At 46.1% G+C, this 23,483-nt stretch overlaps 1 protein-coding gene across 10 annotated transcripts in view; it reads right to left on the bottom strand.

Moving 5' to 3' along the window:
- The window catches only part of MID2 (midline 2), a 464,627-nt gene that overhangs the window by 405,356 nt on the left and 35,788 nt on the right, over nucleotides 1–23,483 (bottom strand). Inside the window, exon 1 of one of the 10 annotated variants that reach the window (XM_019481935.2) lies at nucleotides 427–498. The exons of the other annotated variants lie outside the window; for them this stretch is intronic. The gene's annotated coding sequence lies outside the window, so the exon portion shown is untranslated. Of the gene's footprint in view, nucleotides 1–426; nucleotides 499–23,483 lie in introns of those variants that run through there. 10 annotated transcript variants of the gene reach the window in all.

The raw sequence follows: 23,483 nt of genomic DNA, 5'->3' as shown, positions 1-23,483 counted from the left end.
TGTCTTATCTCATTCTTGAGTTAACCCTGAACCCCGCCCCATCTATTCCAGCTCTGTGCATAGAACCAGAGGCAGTCCAGGGAAAATACCACAAGGGCTTGAGACCTAAGCCCCTTTTTGAAGCAATCTAACTCATTTTCAGAATCTCTATCCTATACTTTTCCAAATACTTTGAATTTCCCCAGTGCTCCTGACTAAAGCCTGCTTCAGGCGTCTTCCAAGATAAGAAATCTGGGCACCCATGTATCCAGTTATGGAATCCCCTATTGATGCATGCCATGTATAAAAGCTGCAGCTATGGCTGTGAGATAACTGCTCCATGTTATATCTCCTTTTCTCCATTCCGTCTTGATCCCCTCCCATGACAGGAGCAGCTTTGTCAATTGAAGGGCCAGGGCAGGCAGTTGTGGTCCTAAGGAATCCTACCTCGAGCCTTTGTTTCTGCAGCATTAACTTCTTGAAGTTGTAGCAGAGTTCCAAGGGCCAAGGGCTGCTAGCCTGTGGAGCAAACATAAGCACTGGATCATGAGGAAAGTCATCATGCAGTCTGTTCTCTGCAGCGGCTTGCTCCTGTTTTTTCCACTGCATACAGAGGGCCACATGAGCTTCGCTCTCCCAGAATGACTGACAGAGAAGGGCAAGTTTCTGACAGAACAGGACAAATTGCTTCTTTCCAGGGGAAGGGAGAGCTGGGGGTTTCTCCATTCCCTTTCCTGATAAGATGTCATGTGTGCATCTACCATCTATCACCATAGGGATATTTTTATGTTTCTACATATGCAAAGTACCAACCCTCCCTCCACAAAAGTAGATCACCACTTCCAAGTTGTTCTCTGCATACTCTTGGCTTAGCCCAGCATTCTCTTGGGCCACAATATTTTGCAGTCATTTCTCATCCCATTGTGCCAGCATTAAGCAGTTCCTATTATTTTAAAAAGCTAATAATATTTTTACAAGCTATGTAGAAATCTACTGATTAAGCTATTTGGTCTTACAGTGAAATGAAACCTTTTCTTTGCAGCAATCTCCTACTCACCCAGTGTGAAATGAAAAGACAGTCCTCTGGGTTGGAAAATTTGCTATGGAGAGGGATCATGTCAATAAAAAATTCTGCCTAATGTTTAACCATCAGCTACTAATATTATGTTTGTTTAGTATGATTGGATTAGAAAGTACCAGGGACCAAAGACTAAGGTATTTTTAAGTAGGTCACAACTGCACTATAGGCCATGCCATTTAAAAAGCTAAGTAATCCCTGTACCATAAGGGTCTGAAATAAAGCCAGTCTGTCTGTCTGGCATCAGGTGCTGGATTTATAGCACACTTGGTAGGATTTTTATGGAAATCTACAAAATTTCCAAGCACACTAGCATCCACAAGGAACAGTCCCCAGCAGACAGCAAACAGAAGGCTACATGACAGCAGTTACCTGTACATGAAAAGTATTTGCATGATGGTAACTGCACAGTAAGGGTTCAAACTTCAGATGAGCCCACTGGGCACCCTGGAACTGGGAAACATGAAAAGTAGCCATATTCACAGCCCCAATCTAGGGCTAGTCAGACCATGCAGAGCTGCTCTAAATTAAACTACTCGGTTCCCCTAGGAGCCATCTGTCAGCCGGAGACAACTAGAGTGCAATGGCATTTCCTGAGGGGTATCACAGTGTTTTCACCTCCCAGAAGTCTGGTAAGTCCATGAAGAGATGGCCCAGGGGCTGGCAAGGCCAACAGGAGGGCAGTGCAAATCATGCAGTTCCAATAGGCTCCCACCTGGTCAGGATCCCATGACATTAATTTGTTTCACAAGTGAAACCATGAAATCATTATATTCGTGGTCTGTCGTAAGGCTGACAAAACAGATATCAATCTCAAAGTCTAAGACTTCAAAAATGCTAATTTTAATAAGCTCAGGTCACTAGTAGAGAATGCCCTGAGAGACCAAGGACCACAGGTAAAGGGAGCATGAGAAGAATGGTCATTCCTTAAGGATGCAATCCTTAAGGCTCAGAGAAAATCCATTCCCTTCAGGAGAAAAAAGTAGCAGAAGGGTAAAAAAAACCCCCTCTTAAATAGGGAAGTTGCAGCCCTCCTCCAGAAAAAGAAAGGGGCATACAAACAATGGAAGCTTGGGACAGCCTCTAAGGAAGACTACTTGAAAATGGCCCACACTTGTGGAAAACAGATTAGGCAAGCTAAGGCAGAAACCAAGCTAAAACTAGCTATAACGATCAAGGACAAAAAGAAGTCCTTCTTTAGCTACATAGGGAGTAAAAGGAAAATTAATGGGAGTGTGGGGCCACTGGTCAATGCCTCAAGATATCTGGTCACTACCACTCAGGAAAAAACAGAACTCCTAAATGACTGCTTTGCCTTGGTCTTTCACAAGATCAAGGGGAACATGCCAGATAAGGCAAAGAATAAGCAGGGCAGGATTGACACCATTCCCACCATTGCCATAGAACTGGTGTATGATCAGTTAAAGAAATTAGACATATATAAATCAGCAGGACCAGATGAACTCCACCCAAGAGTCCTGCAAGAGTTGGCCAAAGTAACTGCAGAGCCCTTGGCAAAGGTCTTTCAAAAATCATGGGCCTCTGGAGAAATCCCAGAGGACTGGAAAAGGGCCAATGCTGTGCCCATCTTCAAGAAGGGGAAGAGTGAAGACCTTGGAAACTACAGGTCAGTTAGCTTAAATTCTATTCCAGGGAAAAATCCTAGAAACATTCATCAAAGAGGCTATATGTGACAAACTTGCAGAAGGCATAATACTGAATGACAGCCAGCACGGCTTTGTCACGGGCAGGTCTTGTCTGACCAACCTCATTTCTTTCTATGATCAGGTGACTCATCACCTGGATGAGAGAAAAGCAGTTGACATCATATACTTCATCTTCCAAAAAGCCTTTGACCTGGTATCCCATGAAGTACCGATCTGAAAACTGGAAGAGATTGGGCTCAACTGCAGGACTGTCAGGTGGGTGCAAAACTGGTTGCAGGGTAGGACACAGAGTCCAAACGAATGGATCAGTGTTGTCCTGGAAAGACATGGGAAGCAGTGTACCACAGGGGTCGGTACTTGGCCCAGTGCTGTTCAATATCTTCATCAATGACCTGGATGAGGGGGTGAAATGCCCATTGGCCAAGTTCACGGACAACACCAAGATATGTGGTTGTGCAGACACACCCGCAGATAGGCTGCAAATACAAGCAGGCCTAGACAGGCTGGCATGTTGGGCAGAACGGAACCAGATGAGGTTCAACATGGAAAAATGCAAAGTGCTGCATCTGGGAAGGAAGAACCCCTAGCTAGCACACCTACAGGCTGGGCATCGCTAACCTGACCAACACTACAAATGAAAGGGATCTGGGGGTAACAATAGACCCCAAGATGAATATGAGCCGGCAATGCGACACAGTAGCTGCTAGGCCCAATAAAACTGTAGCATGCATCAATCGATGCATCTCCAGTAAATCCAAAGAAGTGATTCTCCCGCTTTACTCAACATTGGTGTGGCCACAGCTGGAGTATTGCATCCAGTTCTGGGTGCTGCACTTCAACAAGCATGTACTAAAGCTTGAGAGAGTCCAGAGAAGGGCCACCCGTATGATCAGGGACTTGCATAGCAAGCCATACGAGGAGAGGCTGAGGGATCTCAGACTCTTCAGCCTAAACAAAAGAAGCCTGAGAGGGGACCTGATTGCAGCTTACCACTATATCAGAGGTGTACATCAGGTGCTCGGTGAACAATTGTTCACCAGGGTGCCTTGGGGGAAAACTAGAAACAATGGCCACAAACTCCTGGAAGATAGTTTCAGGCTGAACATTAGGAAAAACTTCTTTACAACTAGGGTGTCCAAACTATGGAACAAGCTCCCCCCAGAGGTAGTGCAATCATCTACCCTAGAGGTCTTCAAGAGAAGACTGGACAGTCACCTGGCTGGGGTCATCTGACCCCAGATGTCTTTCCTGCTTATGCAGGGAGCGGGACCCGATGATCCCTTGGGGTCCCTTCCAGCCCTATGATTCTAGGCACTAGCAGATGGCAATTTCACAGCCCAACACTGAACCTTTGCACAGGGCCCCAGAAGGTGAACCTGCCTGAGGGAGCTACTTATGGAAGCCCAACAGGACACTGGGGACATCCGCTACCTTTCCAGACACTTTGCACCCCAGAAGCAAAACTAATTGGCCAAAGCAAGGTACAGGATTTATCCCTTCTGGTTTCAAATAGCATATAAAACGCCCTACACACTGTACAAAGAGACAAGGAGCTTCCAGCTCTCCAGGCTCTCTTGAGTGAGTAAGCAAAGCAAGCAAACTCTTGCCTGGCAGAGAATTCAATATTTAGGGTTTTTCCTGTAATATACTGTGTGTGTGTGCAGGGTGATGCTTCCTCCAGTCTGTTTACCATCATTGGCGCATTTCTGTGTTATTCATGCAGGAAACAAAATATATTTTTCTTCAACTAAAGTAGTTTAAAAAAAAAAAAAAAAAAAAAATCACTGTAGCCACTAGCTGACTATATAAATCACCCACTCAGTGCCTCAGGAGCTTTGAGACCTTCTGCTTCCATGGAGGCACAAACCAGGTGCAGAAATCTTCACCTCCTACCTTCTTCCCAGGACTGTAGATTGTAGGAACATAAAAATATCCCCCCGTACCCCTTCACTTCTTCCCTGACCCCTGGCATTCTGCAAGCCCACACAGCACATCATTATGTATTTGCTTTTGATTTCTATTCAAAGAAGCCTTCCTCCTAGGCTCTGAGCACTCTGGCAATTATTAACACCACTAGCTAGGGAACACCAGCAATTGATTTTAACCTTGTGCCAGTCAATGAACTTGTCCAGGCACAAGCCTTAGCCCACTCAAAATGCTCACAGCCTAAGCAGTGCATCCCCATGTCTGCAAACCCTAGGACAGAGGCACACACTCCAAAGGCCAGGGCTCCTCACCAAGAACTTGACTTCAAGTTGGCCCTGCTCTAACTCAGGAGTTGGAGCTCCAACTCAGGTGACTGTCACCTAAGGAGAACGGCACACAGGGAAATGTTGCAAATCCCTGGACATCCTGTTGTACTCAGCCTTGGTGAGGCGCAGCTGGACTACTGCATCCAGTTTTGGGCTCCACAATTCAAAGAGGATGTGGAGAAGCTTGAGAGAGTCCAGAAAAGAGCCACGCTCATGATCAGAGGTCAAGAAAATAGACTTTACAACGACACACCGAGAGCTATGGGGCTCTTTAGCCTGGAAAAGCTCAGGCTCAGGGGCGATCTGATGGCCACCTATAAGTTTATAAAGGGTGTTCACCAGAATCTGGGGGAATGATTTTTCACCAGAGCACCCTAAGGAATGACAAGGTCAAACAGTTATAAAACTACTGCAAGACCATTTCAGGCTGGACATAAGGAAGAATTTCTTTATTGTCTGAGCCCCCAAGGTCTGAAATAGCCTGCCATCGGAGGTGGTTCAAGCACCTACATTGAACGCCTTCAAGAGAAATTTGGATGCTTATCTTGCTGGGATCCTATGACCCCAGCTGACTTCCTGCCCCTCAGGCAGGGGGCTGGACTCGATCTTCCAACGACCCTTCCAGCCCTAACCTCTGTGAAATCTGTGAAACAAACAAACAAACAAACAAACAAAACATTTGATTTTTAAAGTGCTGGTTCTAACATAAGAACCCCCCCAGCCAGAGGCCAAGGCAGATCTTGAGCACTGGCTCCTAATGCTCAGGAACACTAGTACAGTGCTCAAACACACATACTTATCTGCAAACACGCTTTTTATTGGAACAACTATTCCTCCTTCTCAGCATCCACTCAGCACTTTCAACTAGGGATCATCTATCACTTCACAAAAGCAGTGGCAAGGAGATGGACACGCACTAGGCACATCTATATATACAATTAATGCAAAGTGATAAACTCTGGGGCTTATTGCTCCAGAAGTTATTGCTCCCAGGCATGCCGTTTGAACATGAGCCCGGGACCACAGCACATTGAGCCATATTGAAGCAGCCCCAGCTGGCATGGGGTCCCAGGGGTCAGCCTGCAAGCGCAGGGCTTCTTCCATCCAGCTCAACGTGCTACAGAGGGGTTTGCTGGGGCATGAGGGTGCTTCAGCATGGGATTAGCTGGCAGGCAGCCCCCACACTGAAGCACCCTTGAGTCCCCGCCAACTGCATCAGTGCCTACACACGCGCGCACACACACACACACACACACACACACACACACACACACACACTACTGCAGAGTAAAAAACTTAGCAGTCAGACAGTGCTTGTATTTACAGGTACTATCCTGCTGTGGAATTAATTAGTTTATTCCAGCCTAATTGCCCTGCACCCATACATGCGGAGAGACAGTTACTGCTGAGCTAATTAGTCAAGTGCAATAAATGTCTCATGTAGGTAGACATGGCCCCTGTTTGTCTATCTATGGTACCTCTCTGGCCTTTTTCTCCACAGTATCCAAGACCTCCAGTCTTTAATGTATTAATAAGGCAGGATGCCCCTGAGGAAAAAGGTACAAAGAGTAAAGGCCACATTTTATTCCACTCGTTGGGCATGCAAGTGGACTTATGCACCTAAGTGTGATTTCAGTCCACCCTGTTCAAGCCCTAAAAATCATTTAATGCAGGCGTGTCCAAACTTTTTGAATGTGGGGCCAGATCACGAACTTTTTATCACCCAGTGGGCTGGCGAGCCAAATTCAAAGATGTCACAGGATGTGATGATATATCAGGAAGTGATGTCACATGACCTTTGAAACCAATGAAGTTGCAGGGGTTGACATGGTGATGGCTGACATGGCATGCATGCCCAGGTTGACATGGTGCTGCAGGAGCTGCTTGGCTACAGCCAGGTTGACCTGGTGCTGGCGAAGCCCGGGGGCTTGAAGTGGGCAAGTGAGGAGGCAGGCGCAGACCGACAGTGCCAGCAGCCGCTGTTTGGCCTCCCGTGCAGGGCCAGACCGGGGTTAACCTGGGGCCTGCCCGTGCCGTGCCCAGGTTGACATGGTGCTGCAGGACCCACGTGGGCAGAACCAGGTCGGCACCAGCCAGGAAAAGCAGCATGCAGCTGAAGCTGGCCTCCCATGTGCAGATGCGGCGGCGGAGCCATGTGCCGTTCGGGACTGACTGGTGCAGGCTTGTTGCTGGCTCCCACCACTGCTTGCACCTTGGGAGGGCATGGGGGGGGAGGGGCATGTGCCCCCCAGATCTGCGCAGGGCAGGCTGTACCCAGGGCTGCATGGGGTTCTTCTCAGCAGGGGCTGGACTCAGAGCAGGTGCCGATGGTGCTGGGAGGGGGCTACAGCCATGCCAAATTTTGCCACAGCTCTGCTCCCAGCTCCACCACTGCCAGCTGCCTGGAGCAGCCCTGGCTCAATAAAGAAACCCATGCCAGTTTTCTTTATATCAATACCAATCTGATATTGGACCAATGTATCGGTGCACCCCTACTTAAAAGCTTCCCTCTACTGCAGGGCCTCCTGCAAGATGCAATGTAAAACATCTTGAGGAGCTGCAGGACATGAGAGTGTAAAATTGATCAGCGATCATATTTTTAAAAGCTATGGAAAAAAGATTATGATACAAAGGCAGCTTGCATGCAATGGCTTTTCACCCTGTTGTGAGATGCAGATGTGATAAGAGAAGATAAGTGCCTCAAAGCAGAAGGACAAGAGATACTAGTGATCACCTCAGAGTTGCTTAGCCCTAGTCAGGGAGCTGAGGACAGCTGCAGAGTAAGGAAACTTGGGGTGGTCTACAGTACTATTATGAAACCAAAGATTCTTACATCTCAAGTAGGGCCAAGGAGGTGATCCTCCCCCTCTATGCAACACTGGTCAGGCCACAGCTGGAGTACTGTGTCCAGTTCTGGGCACCCCACTTCAAGAGGGATGTGGACAACATTGAGAGGGTCCAGAGGAGGGCCACCCCCATGATCCGGGGACAGCAGGGCAGACCCTACAATGAGAGGCTACGGGACCTGAACCTGTTCAGCCTTCACAAGAGAAGGCTGAGGGGGGACCTTGTGACTGTCTATAAACTCACTAGGGGGGGACCAGAAGGGTTTGGGGGAGACCTTGTTTCCCCTAGCGCCCCCCGGGATAACAAGTAATAACAGCCACAAGTTGTTGGAAAGTAGGTTTAGATTAGACATCCGTAGGAACTACTTCACAGCTAGGGCGGCTAGGATCTGGAACCAGCTTCCAAGGGAAGTGGTGCTGGCTCCTACCCTGGGGGTTTTTAAGAAGCGGCTCGATGCCTACCTGTCTGGGGTCACTTGAGCCCAGCTTCCCTCCTGCCCAGGCAGGGGGTCGGACTTGAAGATCTACAAGGTCCCTTCCAACCCTACTTCTGTGATTCTATGATTCTGTTAGACCCTTTGATTGACATTTCCCCAGGTAGAAGGACAGGCAGTAGGACTACACATTCCATTGGCTAGGGGCAGCATAAGCACTCAGGTGTACATTTGGTTCTACTTCTTATCAGGAAGGAACTGCTGCCTATTTAAAGGGCTGCTAGTCCACATCTAGAGCTGTCTGGCAGCTCATCCAATGATGCAGGCCAGTTTGGGGAACCTCTTCTGTCCTTCAGTGGATTTCAACAGGGGAAAAGATTCACTTGCTTCAGCATAACAAGACTGACTACAATGTGCCAACTGTCCTGTACTAACGGCCTTGAATTTCTGCAACTCCTCCCATCAACAGGCACCTCAAGCACTTTAGAATTATAGATTCATAGAAAATTAGGGCTCGAAGGGACTTCAGGAGGCCATCTAGTCCAAAAGCCTGCTCAAAAAGCAGGAACATCCTCAACTAGATCATCCCAGCCAAAGCTTTATCTAACTAGGTCTCAAAAACCTCCAAGGATAGAGATTCCACAACCTCTCTAAGTAACCTTTCCAGTGCTTCACCACCCTTCTAGTGAGAAAGTTCTTTCTAATATATAACCTAAACTTCCCCTGCTGCAACTTGAGATCATTACTCCTTGTTCTGTCATCTGTTACCATGTTGAGAATATTATCAAAAATGAATATTAGATGAATGCACGAGTGAGTGAATGAATGAATGAATGAATGAATATGGTTTCAAGCATACCCAGTCTGCTAAGAGAGCATCACTGATACAGGAAGATAAGACGACCAGATAAACCATCTACAAGAAGATAAGAAGCAGAGCAAACTCCCTGTCTCAGGAGGTTGTAAAACAAATAATTCCTCACCATCCACCTGCATGCCTAAGCCATGACATATGTAACCAAAAGACTGAGTTTTCATGAAGTCAACTCAGCTTAACAGCAACAAGGTGACTGGCTGAGCAGGTTGTCAGAGGCACTGCAGCAGTCTGTTTGGATAAAAATGTGAAGACAGGGCTCTGACTATGTCGTATGCCATCCACATCAACTCGGGAGAAAACTACGGGCACCCCTTCTGTAAGGTCATCGTGTCCAGAGGCACTGCAACTGGCCATCGTGACTGAACCTGAGAACCATTGGATTGGCCTGTGTGTATGCGTGTGTGAGTACAAAAGGTTTTAAATAAAGCATTGCTTTTCCCCAATTGATCTGTGTGTGTCACTCAATAAAGATCATGGTTGCTAAACCCATGCGTTGTTCTTTTGTCCAACAACCACCAAGAACAGTCTAGCTCATGAGCGACTAGTGCCTCCTGAATCTGGGAGGGCACCCACAGAAGCTGCCAATGGCGGCAGCCCTGTCAGGGGGGGCACCAGCCCAGCCAACAGCATCAGTGCCAGCCGCCGGGGGGGCACCAGCCCCATCAGGGGCGGCATGTGCTCCCCCGTGCACCCCCTACCAGTCGCCTATGGTCTAGCTCTATCCTCTTTGCAATCACCCTTCAAGTAGTTGAAGGCTTGTTATTAAATCCCCTCTCAGTCTTCTCTTCTCCAGACTAAATAAGCCCAATTCCCTCAGCCTCTCCTCATAAGTCATGTGCCCCATCCCCCTAACCATTTTCATTGTCCTCCACTGGACTCCACCCAATTTGTCTACATACCTACTTTGTACTTTACATACATAAAAAAGAAAACCCACTATTTCAGACCTAGTGAAGGCTACTAGGTGACAACACAACTAATCCCATCGCTTAAAAGACAAAGAAGGAAACAGGTAAGGACCACCACACACTAGCTGCATCTACACAAGCGGCAGACTGCTCAGTAACTGCTACACAGTCATTTAGTACTTTTTTAACCAAGTACTAAATGACAGCACAATAATGGGCGTTACTGCGTAGTACCATCACTGCATGATTTTTTTAAGACACTACTGGGCAGTAGCTCATTACTACTGCACAGTAGTGTCACCATCACAATTCATGCTTGGCGATGTTATGGCACCGTAGCAATAAGCTATGGCACAGTAGCTTGTTGCTCCTGTGCCATAGTCTCATGTAGACACGCCCACTGTCTTCCAATCAAATACAAGATTTGCAAAAGTTCATCACAACCTTCATTCAGACCCATTCAGACCCATGTTTCATTTGGTCTAAGATGATAGATCTTAAAGTGCTTTTGTTATTTTTGTTTAGTATCTAATTTTAAGGGACCTTGATAACTGGGAAACAAAACATTTTAGTATAGACTTTATAAAGGCTATTTTATGGGAATAATTTGCACCTAATGGTAAGTAGGTTAACAGAGAGTCTATCATTATCAATTTATAATAAAATTAAGTGTTTTTATGAATAAGCTCTCCAAGCCAAACAAAACTCATACACAATAAGGACGCCATCATAAAAAGAAGCTATGCACTGCATACTCAACTGCATCAGTTATACTTTTCAGAGAATTGTCATGTTTAGATTCTGAGATTACTAGTGAAAGAATCATGTGTTACGTGCCAGGGTGAAGACAATGGTAGCTTTTATGCTCTATTCTAAAACTGAGTATTTTGTGAGCAGTTTCAGATTTATCATCTATGGATGCATCCAGATGGAGCATATGTGCCTCTTGCAGTGTCTCAAAGCACTTTGAGACACCGCAAGAGACATACTGGGAACAAAAAAATGTTCCCCATGCTGCATATTTGCTGCACAGACTCTAAATTAGATACATGGAAATCCAGGTATCAAAAAACAAAAACAAACAAAAAAAAAACCACAGTGAGAAAACGCAGTGCAGGGCACGGCTCCACAGTGTAACCTGAAGCAACCAGAGGCGGGGACCTCCAAAGAGACACTCTGGCAGGCGGCAAGACCAACGCTATGGCTGCCTCCTGCCCTGGTGCTTCAGCATACTGCCTCAGCATGCGGGGCAAACAAGGGGTGTAGGCTGCAGCATAACCCGGACCTGGACTCTGTCCTGCTAAAGCAAGGGCGGAGGGCCGCTTACCCAGTTTTGGCAACTGTCAAGGGCCACGTGGGTAGCCCTGCCCCTTGACAGGTGCCCCGCTCCCTGGTCACCATCTTGGGTCCACTGTCCCAATGTCTTGGGACCACTGCCCCAAGGCCAGTGTCGGCAGGGCCCAGAGTGGGGCACAGGCTGGCAGGGGTCTGTGGAGCCAGGCTGGGCTGCACCAGCAGAGAGAGGGAGGAGCTGGCTCTATAGAGCCCCTGCCAGCTGGGACTCTGTACTCCTGCTGCCTTGCTCTGGGCCCCGGGACACCAGCATGGGCCCCATGCTCCCGCTAGCTACCGCACCCACTCACACTCAGTGTCCCCCTCAGCCCCACAGTACATGTGCAGCCCCGACCCCGTGCTTGCCAGCAGGGAACAAGCTGTTGCTGAGTGCAGGGAAAAAGCAGCCCCTCTCCCGCCCCGTGGCTGGTGCTCCCTGCTGCAGTAGCTCACAGCCCTCGCAGGGCTGTCCTGAGCAGGCACAGGCAGCCCCACATGGGCTGTGAGCTGCTGCAGCATAGGGTGCTGGCCATGGGGCAGGAGCAGAGCTGCTTTCCCCCCCCCCTACACTCAGCACCAGGTTGTAACCTGCCCCCACTACCAGCCTGGGCCCCACGCCGGCTCTGGGCTTGCCTGTCGGGGCTGCACCGTGGCAGCACCAGCTGTTCAGAGCAGAGAAAAGAGGCCCCCTGGCTTGCCACGCTGGGCAGTGTTTGCTGCTGCTGCTGCTGCTGCCCACCTGGAGCTCACACGCTGGGCAACACAGAGGCAGCGGTGGCAGCCACACTGCAGCCTACTGCGGCGCAAGCTTTGGGAAGGCACCAGCAGCAAACACTGCCCGGCGCAGCAAGTGGGGAGGCCACAGCTGCTGCCACGGCGCAGCCCCAACAGGCGAGCGCGGAGCCAGTGCAGGGCCGAGGCTGGCAGCAGGGGTGGGTTACTAGCTGGTGCTGAACACAGGGAAAAGTGGCCTCGCCCTGGCCCCATGGCCAGTGCCCCGCGCTGCCACTGCTCACAGCCCATGTGGGGCTGCCTGGGCCTGCTCAGGACAGCCTCATGTGGGCTGTGAGCTGCTGCAGCAGGAAGCACCAGTCAGGGGCAGGGTAGGGACCACTTTTACCCCCTTTTAAAAACTCATTGTGCCTCCATGCCAAGCCCAGCACATGCCCAAAAGAGGCATCATGTTAGTTGGACCTGGCTCTTCCAACATTGTTATAAGACTGGGTGCTTCAGCAGGACTTTTTTGGTGCTTTTATTTAGTAGCTGATTAAATCAGCTATTAGATAAAAGGACCAAAAAGCACCTGATCCATACAGACGGTGAGGAGGCAAGTCAAACTAACACAATGCCTCTTCTGGGCATGTGCTGGGCTTAGCATGGGAACGCAATGAGTTTAAAGTAAAGCATTGGGAGTTTTTATGATTTCATGTTAGTGAGCAGCCATAATGGTTAGGGTTGTGTGTACCAGAGACCAGCCCTAGGAGTCCTTTTTTCACACCCCAGAGTTCCCATTCATTTGTGAACCACAGACCAGGCCAGCTCAGACACAGAAGAGGACATTAACTCTGCTACTGCAGTTTTTAGCCTCTTTCCATATCAATGACAAAAACTAGTGCCTTCCCTTGGATGCTACCTTATGCCAGACACAGACTTCAAAATCTTCACTTCAGAAAATCGGCAACTCCACTGGGGGGATGCACAGCTAAAGCAGAATACTAGACGCTTTGCAAACATCTTCAAGCAGATCATTTGAATGTCTTTTAAAAGGTAAAATTCTCAACAGTATAAGTAGCTTTGGAGCAGAAGCACCTATTTTCCAGAAGGTATAAATGCCTAAATCACTTTTCATTATGCGTGTTTACAAACTAAGGGTGAAGTTACACATTACACCTAGACCAAGCTAAGGGAACTTAAAACATCAGCATTCACACATTAAAGCTTGTTAACTCATGCTAAGTGCCCTCTGAGCATATCAAAGGTACACCACTTCAGACAGGTTAAGTCATGCCACCTAGCTCATGATAACTTGAGTCTGCTCCAGGGAGATAAAACAAGCAATTTTCAGTCCTCCAGCATTCCAAAATGCACCACTTGCAGCCCCGCTCCCCCTCGTCACCCCGTACCCAGAGCAGGGATAAAGCCCAGGTATCCTGACTCCTAGCCATGCCCCTGCTTGCCAGCCCTCTAGTGGGAAGTCAGACCTATGTAAGCAACAAACGGTATTAATCCTTCACGCGTAACTGTTCACAGCACATTCAAACTTTAACACCACTTAACATTACATATATTTAGTATGGTCTAAGGACAAGGTGTCACTTCACTCTAATTCATTTTTTTATTTTTTTTTTTATCTCCAAAGATGCACATTCAATTTGATCATTTTCAAACCATATTCCAGGTTCCAAGGAAATTACTATTGATTTGTATTTGTATTGTATTCATGTAGTACCCACAGATCTTAGTCAGGCTTGAAGCTATATTCTGTACAACCATGTTAAGAGATGGTAGATTGAACCTACTCATCTACCATCATACACCTATCATGATGCATCCTGGCCTCCTTCAAAGGGATAGTGGTGCCTGCATCATTCAAATGAACATAGAGGATATGGCAGAATGCCATCTCAGTCTCTCCCCAAACTCAGCTATCAGGCTTATTAACTATCTGACAATTTTGTTATCATGGTCACTGCAAAGGGCAGGCACCCCTGCTGCCATCTGCTTCAGGAACCCTGAGTTGTAACCTAAGCTGGATACATTCTTTGGTGGTGGGGACCTGCTCCCTTTGTCTGCATGACTGGCCTCACGCACATGGGTGGGGGCACTTAAACTCCTTATTGTTCTAAGCAATGATATCATGACTGGGAGGGGGGCTAGAGACCCTGCCAGTCTACCCAGCAACCAGTGATGCATTTCATATTGGTTGCCTAGCAGCCAACAACTGCTGGCCATCACTGGATCAGGTACATTACAAGTTCTTGCAGTGGGTCAAGTACCCTTCAGGTCTGTAAAGCCTGCGTACCTCATGAGGCACAGAGCCACTAACAGCTAACAGACTGAGACTCGCGAGTGGTGGCAGCATTACTCTCAGGCTTGTGGGTGTGCTCCAAGAAGGGGGTCAGCCAGATGTGAGACACCCCCAAGGAGGTACTTGGAGCCTGGAAGGTGGTCAGGGGGTAGTGAGGTGGGTGGCTCACTGTAGGAGCACCTCCTACTGGCCCGCCACACAGGGCTTCGTGTCCTTCAAGAGCATTGTCCTGGAACAGCTGACTGCCAAATACCAGCCAGTTGCCATACTGGTACAAGAGATCCACATAGAGGACCCCACTAAACTCAAGCTCAGAGGTTACTGGTTGGCTACTCATGTTTGGAGTAAAATGGTTTTGCTGCCCTCATTAAAGCTGGTATCTGGTATGAGAATCCTAAAACATCTCCAGCAGACAACATGACACAATGGGCAGCTGTAAACATAAGCAATTACAACATCATGAATGTGTACAAACGACCTAAAGAAACTCTTCAATCCAAAGACATGCCAGTCCTACCAACACTAGCAATCTACTCAGGTGACTTCAACAGTCACCATACTGAATTGGGTTATGCTAAGTGCAATCTGGATAGTCTCACTCTTTATGAATGGGCTTTGACCAACAACATCAATCTCTACATGACCCCAAACAGACAAGGACATTTCACTCAGGCAGATGGCAAACCGAGATGAGCCCTGACCTAACCTGGTATGCTGGCTTTATCTCACAAACAAACATCACCTCACAAACAAACATCACCTTCCTTTATCCTAACACCATCCATCTCTGATCACAATCACTGAGACCTGTCCAATCCCTAAATGGAACTTCAAAAAAGCACAATGGCCTCAGCAAAACAGAAAAGATAGCAATCGAATTACCAGATACAACCAATTTGGAAGACTTTAATGCTACATATAAGGCCTTTGTCACAGGTTTGACAAAAATAGCCAAGATGACAATACCGCGTGGCTTCAGGGTCCCTGCTGCAACAACTATCTACAGACAATCACTACCTCAAATGATAGCAGCAGCATCACTGAGGCAATGAAAAGACACCAAGACCACATTAACACCATGAAAAGAATGCTAGATGGAAACAGTAGAAAATGTCGACTTCACACACTTCAGTAGGAAAGCCAGGAACACAATCAAAAGGCTCACTGGAGAAGGTAAGCCCAAACAGCAATGCCCTGTTAAAGCAAACTCAGTTGCAGTATAATTTATCCAGAACAGCAGGTTCACAAATCCTGATAACTTCTCCAAAGAGAGCAGGCACCAAACAACTGCAATACAATGCCAGCCCAACTGCAGACCCACTGGTTCGTTCACAGAACTTGAAATGAAAAACTGCCACAGTCTCTATCAAAAGCCATAAAGTTGCAGCGTTGGATAACATCAGGCCAGAATTCCTGATGAATATGGGGCCCTGCCTAAGAGACTGGCTGATGGAGTTCTATCATCATGTATGCAAAGAAATAAAATACCCAGATTCTGGAGATGCGCTCATGTGACTGCACTAGCCAAACCAGACAAGGAAGTTGACAACCAGTTGGCAGACCAGTATCTTTGCTATCAGTTGTCTACAAACTGCTGGAAAGACTTATCCTAAATAGGATAACTGACATCATTGATCCATAGTTACCACCAGAAGAGGCAGGGTTCCACAAAAATAGATGCACGATTGACCAGGTAGTAAGACTTACCCAAAACATTGACGATGGTTTTCAAGTGAGGGAAAAGCAAGTACTGTGCTGGTAGATCTAACAGCTGCATGTGATACCATCTGGCTTACAGGACAAGAGTACAAATTACTCAAGATGATCCCAGATAGGAAAATGGTGGCCTTTATCACTAATATAATACCACACAAATCCTTCATCCTGTCCACCAGTGGAGGAGATAGACGCAGATAAGCATCTGCATAATGGGGTACCACAAGAATCAGTGTTAGCACCCACTCTTTTTAACATCTGTCTATCTGACATTCCACCAACCATGGCTAAAAACTATGCCTACGGAGATAAATTAGCCCTGTCCACCTTCAACAAGTCTATCCCCAAAATAGAAACTACCCTGTCTCAAGCTATAAATACAATAGCCTTACCTACATCAATGGAGACTCAAGATCAGTCAAACAGAAACTACTGAATCACTGTTCCACCTCTGTAATGCTATGGCATATAAAAGGATCAAGATTGACTTGAATGGCAATGAACTTTCCTTCACAGATAACAACACAGTGTACCTGGCAGTAACTCTGGATAGGAGCCTTACCTACAGAGAACATCTAAGAAGGTCAACTCTTGCATTGGTGCTATAAGAAGACTGGCAGGAATAACCTGAGGAGCCAACTTCACTGCTCACAGGACATCAACACTTGCACCTACCAAATACTGCTGTCAAGCATGGGGGTGCAGTATCAGCAATGTTGATGTTGCCCTGAACTCAGCAATGAGAATAGTAACGGGGTTTGTAGCATATACTCTTATTGATATGCTGCCAATATTATCAGAGACATTACCTCCCCAACTAAGACAGAAGGCAACTCTAGGCCTCAGCACACCCAACAAAACCAGGAGCATCTGCTTCATGAAATCTTAAGCAACCAGTACATAAGTGACTAAAGTCAAGAAACTCACTTAGATGGGAGGCACGGGTACTGTTGCAAGTGTGGAGGTGGGAGCAGCACCCTGTGGGCACTTGAACAACACTACAAAAGGTGGGAGGAGACTGATTCTCATCTCAAGAGCTTCATAAGCAACCCAACACCCTTTCCCACCCAGGTATGAGCTCCCCCGCAATTTATGGATTAAACTAAACAGGATTTTCTCTGGAGCTGGTCACTTTAATGCCACACTCTATAAGATTGGATGGACAGTCCAGTACGTGAGTGTGGTGATGGACCACAGGCTGCTGACCACCTCCTCACATATGCAGCACACCCACACACCCAGGATGAAGACCTGGCAAGCATCAATGAAAGCAGTTGTGTGGCTCTGACACATTAATGATATGAAGAGGGGGAAATGAAGTATACAAGAGAAAAGGATATTAAGAGACATTTTTGTTATAAAGCCCTTGCTAGATAATCTAAACAAGACACAAAAAGCATATGTAATAGGTGGACACAGTGAAACAGGTTGGCAAGGCACTGAGTGTGTTCCAATCATTCCCAATTTTCAAAACTATAAAAAGAAATTCAGCAGGAACCTTAGAACTGCAAAAGCACAAGAATTGTTTTAAGTGAAAAAGTATCACCCAGGTAATAGGCCACTATATTCAGTTTTTCAGTTTTCATGATGAAGAGACAAGCACACCTCCACCACAAACCACATGCCTGTAGTTCAGAGGCCACAGTTCTTGTTTCTACTGCTCCAAAAGTACAAGCCTCATCTTCATAGGTGTGAAACCTGAAGCTAAATAACACATAGAGACTTTATGGTCATACAAATATACATGTGGTTAACTGCAGCTTCCAGTATTAGTACCCAGAAGTAAAGGTACAAAATTGGTTAAAGAAAAAAAGGTAAATGGAAGGACAAGGCCAAAATTTAAATCCAGAAGATGAGTCATAAAAATAGAGAACTGCTTCTGCATCTCCCATGTGTAAGAATGACAGGAAAGAGGACATAGGCAGACAAGGAGGACAAGCATTTAACTGATCTCTGGCACTCCTGAGAACTTCACTGAGAAAGCAGGGCCCTTCCCACTCACTTCCCCTCCTCAAGCATCATGCTTGGAAATAAAGCAATTAAGCCCCATCCGAGGGAGCAGCCCACCACCACCCTGGAGAACACTTGAGACAGCGAGATGAAGAGCAGTAAGGCAGGCACCCCTAGAGCACCTCCACTGCCTCATTCCTGGACCAGATGACTCTTGAGAGCTCCATTCCAGCCCAATAATTCCCAAGTTTGGCTCATGCAAAGCAGAAACAGTAAGGCTGGGGAACTTGGCAGCATTCTCAAGGGCAACCAGGGAAGTGGTCCAGAGAGAGTCTTTTACCAGCCAGTGAGATGACATATTAGCAGAAACACTGCTCTAATTAAGAAAAAATGTATTTGCAAACCTAGAATAACAATGTAACAGCAGGAAGTATTTTTGATGCTCTAATAAATGAGCAGCACACACAAGAAAAAAAAGAGAGAAGACCTAGCAAGACCATGGGATAATAGGATAATGTTAAATCCCATACTTCTAGCATAATATTCCTTTCTGTATATGCAATATCCTGTACTACCACATTTCTGTAAACGCTAATGAACCTCTCTAGAGTGACATATGAGACACATTCTGAATTTATTATCATGACATTTACATGAAGGTACAAGACAATATCCCTGCCCAAAGGAGCTGATGATCCAAGTTTAGACATGAGATAGCAAGGTTACAGCAATTGAGGTGACAGCAGAACCAGCAGAGACTGGAGGGTTGGTACCTCCTAGCCTCCTGGTTGAACAGGCAGGCAAGTACCTAACTCATTGGATAGCTGGATAAAATAAAGCACAGTGGACAAGTGACTTCCTAAGTGGTACACCGAACATCAACACAAGGGTCAGAAAGAGAACCTGGCAGGCAGCAACCTAACTGCCTCAGCCTGCCTCTGCCCCTAACCTCATCACAAAACAAACAGAAGAGCCTAGCAGGGTACAGAACAACAGCTTTGTTTTTGCTCAGATGTTCCATCCCTGTTCCCAGACTCTCATCTCTGTGTGCCTCTCAAACTGCAAGCTATCCAGGCAGAAACTATCTGATCTGCTACTGCAGAATCCAGGAGGTGAATACCACTGCTGCTTGGCCCCCCAACTCCATTCCTCACCACCAAATTTGGGTCTTCAGTTGCTGCTCTCAACTAAAATCAATAGCATTGCAAAAGGGTAGTGAGTGGCACTGGTGTTCACTCCCAAATTCCAGAACCAGCTTAACACAGTATCTCTGGTAAACGTGCCAACAAGGTGCTGCCCCACTGCTGGAGGAGGGTTGTCTGGCCTCATGATCCAGTTCCATACCACGGGGTCAAATGAGTTGGACACCCCCATCTGACTTGAATGCAATATGCACGAACCCTAACTGTCCACCTTGCATTAAAATGAAGCCCTTTAGTTACATGATTATATGAGATTTCCCAGACAAGGCAATGCCATACCATTTTTCTCTATCCCTGATAGTTATACACATGCACTGTCACAGTTTGCTATTCTTGTGCACTTGCATTATATTTATTGACCTAATAGGTCAACAAATTCAAGCTGTCCAGGAGAAGTTTTTTAAGTCTGGACAGGCAGAATTTTTTCAGCACACGTGCTACAGATTCTCTTCCTCCAGTAGTTTCACGGCCCTCCTTAGATACATGTAAGACTTGAGACAGTTAACTATCAAGCTAATCTAGCTGTGTAAAGCATAGCCTTCCCAGTCCGCTCCCACCTCATGGAGTCCCATAGGGTTACAAGCAATAGCTCATAGTGATTTGCCTATTATGAAAATACTGTAAAGATAATACCTGGTATATCACATCAGCCTTTTCCCTTAATGACTTGAAAGAAAAAAAATGCTTTGTATTTTGCATTTTGAGTCTGTTGCTGTGCACAATGGGAGAGAAGTGTAATAATCACAGTACCTATAACTGGCTCATTAAAAACAGAGTTTTACATTCACAGGCATATTCTCCCCTTGAGAATGACTGTCTTTATTCTCCAGAGCAAGCATCATGTGCATTTACAGAGCTGGAGACAGATGGCACAGCATACAACTGTTAAATAATAATAAACGTGCATAAATCCCAAGGACACTAATGGTAGGTGGGGGCACTTTTCAGAGGTCATACAGATACATGAGACCTGCCAGCAGCTAAAGTCTTAATAAAATATTTGCAAGAAGTACAGGGGTTCTAAGTCGATTCAAACCTTACAACATCTAGAATATGCTTCAGATTTCCCATTGGAGCCAAGTGCTGCGACTGGTAGATTGGCTGTACTAGGGGCAGAGAATGGGAAGGGAGGCAAAGAACTAATGCCACAAGGAAAATATTTAGCATTTACTCACCATCTTTCACCTGAGAATCTCAAACCAGTTTACTGACACACACAAATTCACGGAGCCTCACAATCTTTCTGCAAGAAAGGCACAAACTCTGTAGTAGGGAAGTGAATAATCAGCTGGTTACCTCATCCCAGTTTTAGATAAGGAAGAACTGGGAAACTGCAAGAAGTTAGGTGACATGCCCAAGACTGCATTCTACCTGTGGCACAGAAAATACACTCAGGTTTATTGGCTCCTAGTACCTTGTTCCCTCCACTAGACCGTGCTTCTTCTAAAAAGAGAAAGAAGATAGGGGGGAAAAGAGTGAATGAGTGAAGAAGAGGTTGAAAGAATGAATGAGACAGAAAAAGGAAGCAGCAAAGAATTCATTGGACTCCATGCAACAGATAAACTTCTACAAAGATGCACATAAATTAGGGCTATAATCATCTTTATGGCTTGCTAACCCTAACAAAGCATTCCAACTTGGAGCCCAAGATTCATCACTGTGCTATCCCTCCCATCTTGTTTTACAGATGGTTGAAGTGAACGTTACACTACCTGTAATAATCTAGCAAAACTGAATAGTTATAAATCACCGTCTACTGACCAAAATGAAAATGTTGATTGATAATTATTCATTAGATGAAGCATTGATTAAATGACTTGAGGAGTCTAGGGGGGATTAAAAGGGATCAGAAGGGGAAGAACCATTTCCTTCTGGGAATAAGTGAACCTATGAAAACACCAGGGGCTCCTATACACGAGTGTGGAGCCTGTTCCAATGCACTGGAAATCCAGTGCATTGCACTTAATCGAGGCTGCTGGAGCATAGAAATTGACGTGCATGTATCAGCATCCCCACGCGTATCCAAACTGAAAAAATTGTGGCGGGGCACTTTGAAATAAAACATGTTCAATGAGCTTTACTTCAAAGCACCCTGCCACTAGTTTTTCAGCATGGGGATGCTAATACACATGACATGTGGGCACTTTTAATTAGCACGGCTTGAAAACTTGGACCCAAAGTCCAGTTTGGTTTAAAAACAAAAACTTTTATGGAGACTCAAATTAATATAATCTAGTTTTAACAAAGATTTATTCATTTCACCACAACCAGTGGTTTAACTGCTGGAGTTTCTGGCAGCCCAAACATCACAGACTTGTGCAAGTTCCAGAAAACCAGAATGTGGAAGTGGAAAGACTGTGCTTGGAAGTAAACAAAGGAGGTGGAAGGAGACTTGTGCAATTATTTCATAGATGGAATACACAGGTCCTTTCAGGTACAAAGTGGGGGATTCTGGCTTTGTTTTCCAAATGGAGAATCTAAGCAGAGGTTGCCTCTTTAAGACACTGGAGGAGATTGACTAAACCCTCCAGAGTTTCAAGAGCAGTAACACTCCTGGGGTGGACAGTTTGCTCAAGGAGTTCTATGTCATCTTCTGGGACCAGGTGAGCCACGACCTGCAGGAGGTCTTTAGGGACCAACTGCAGGAGGGCCTCCTGGGGGCAGGAATGGACAGGAGCCTCATGACTCTTCTTTACAAAAAGGGGTCAGGAGAGGATCTGAAAAACTGGAGACCCAGAATGTTCCTGAACTTCAATTATAAACTGCTGGCCAAAATCTTGGCTGAGCACCTAAAATCTGTTATAGGTACAGTGATCCATGAGGACCAATTGTGCCTAGGCCTGGGTGGCAGATCCACAGAGCTCTGCTGTAGCTGAAGGAAGTGCTGTGGTACCAAAGGGAGATGGAGCTGGACATCACCGTGCTGAACTTTGACCTAGAGAAGGCTTCTGACAGGGTGTCCCACCAATTCCTCTGCAAGACACTGAAGATGGGGATCCCCACTGACCTTCATTAGCTGGATAAAAATGCTGCACACAGCATAGGGCATTGGTGAACAGGTTTCCGACTGCCCCAGTTGTGGTAGAGTCAAACATCCAACAGGGATGCCCATTCTATCTGATCCTTTTCATCTGAATGATGGTACTGCTATCCCAGCAGCTCAGGAGAAATCCCAGGATCCAAGGAGTAGAGCTCCCCGGGAGCAGCAGGGAAAAGACGGGAGTCCTGGCCAGAGATGTGGGGTGGAAAAATTTCCAGTGTTTTATTTTTCTGTGGGAAATTTTTCATTTCTAAAAATTCACTGTTTCATTAAATTCATTAGTAACAATGAATGGATGCCCATACAATATTAGGCAAACTTGGCAGTTTCAAAAGTTGTAATTAATGTTTTTCAGGTGATTATCCCTAGGAAGTGTGTGAGGGGGTACATACATGTTTTATTGATTTGTAAATACACTCACATAATAATCCAAACCAAAAATCAAGTTATGAATTCAACTAATTGGCTGTGAAGGTCAAATCAAAACCAATGCATGGCATATCATGCACAGGTCTTTGGCTGTGCTAAAATTAGTGTGTCAACCATTTTCAGTGCCTTCATTTTTTTCCTTAAATTTAAACAAACAATGTAAGGGAAGTACATGCTATTGTGTATTGTTTTTCCATTTTTCCATGTATTCCAATAAAAATAATTTATTTCCACATAAAGCTTTGAATTTGTGTAAATATAACATTTACACCACATTAAGTGTGCTGTATTTAATTTTTTTCCCTAATCAAATATTTCAGTTCAAATACATGTGGCTATTGAGACATAAAATTAACATGGAGATACTTTTTTAGTTTTGTTTGCTAAATACAAGTCAAATAAACATGCTAAATCATATCATGCTCTATTTAGGGCATTGGAAAATTTTCCAGAAAGTTTTCCAATTTAAAAATTTCCAGAAAAACCATATCTCTGGTCCTGACCTACACGTATGACCTCAGTGTCCTATGCAGAGACAAGCGGTCGACTAAAAGAGTGCTGCAACATGCCAAGATGTACAGAGCAGCAACAGGGGCCAAGCTCAATGTGGCCAACCTGCCTGGCATTGAATAACCTCTGAGACCTATCAACCCTGGGGGCCTCCATCCCCCACAAGGGGGTAAAAATCCCCAGGGTGGTTTTCAACCCAGACCTGAAAGGGCAGAAAACATGGAAAAAGGCTGAG

Source organism: Alligator mississippiensis, chromosome 8, assembly GCF_030867095.1.
Source record: "Alligator mississippiensis isolate rAllMis1 chromosome 8, rAllMis1, whole genome shotgun sequence".
Taxonomy (NCBI): Eukaryota; Metazoa; Chordata; order Crocodylia; family Alligatoridae; genus Alligator; species Alligator mississippiensis.
This window is presented reverse-complemented; position numbering and strand designations above follow the sequence as displayed.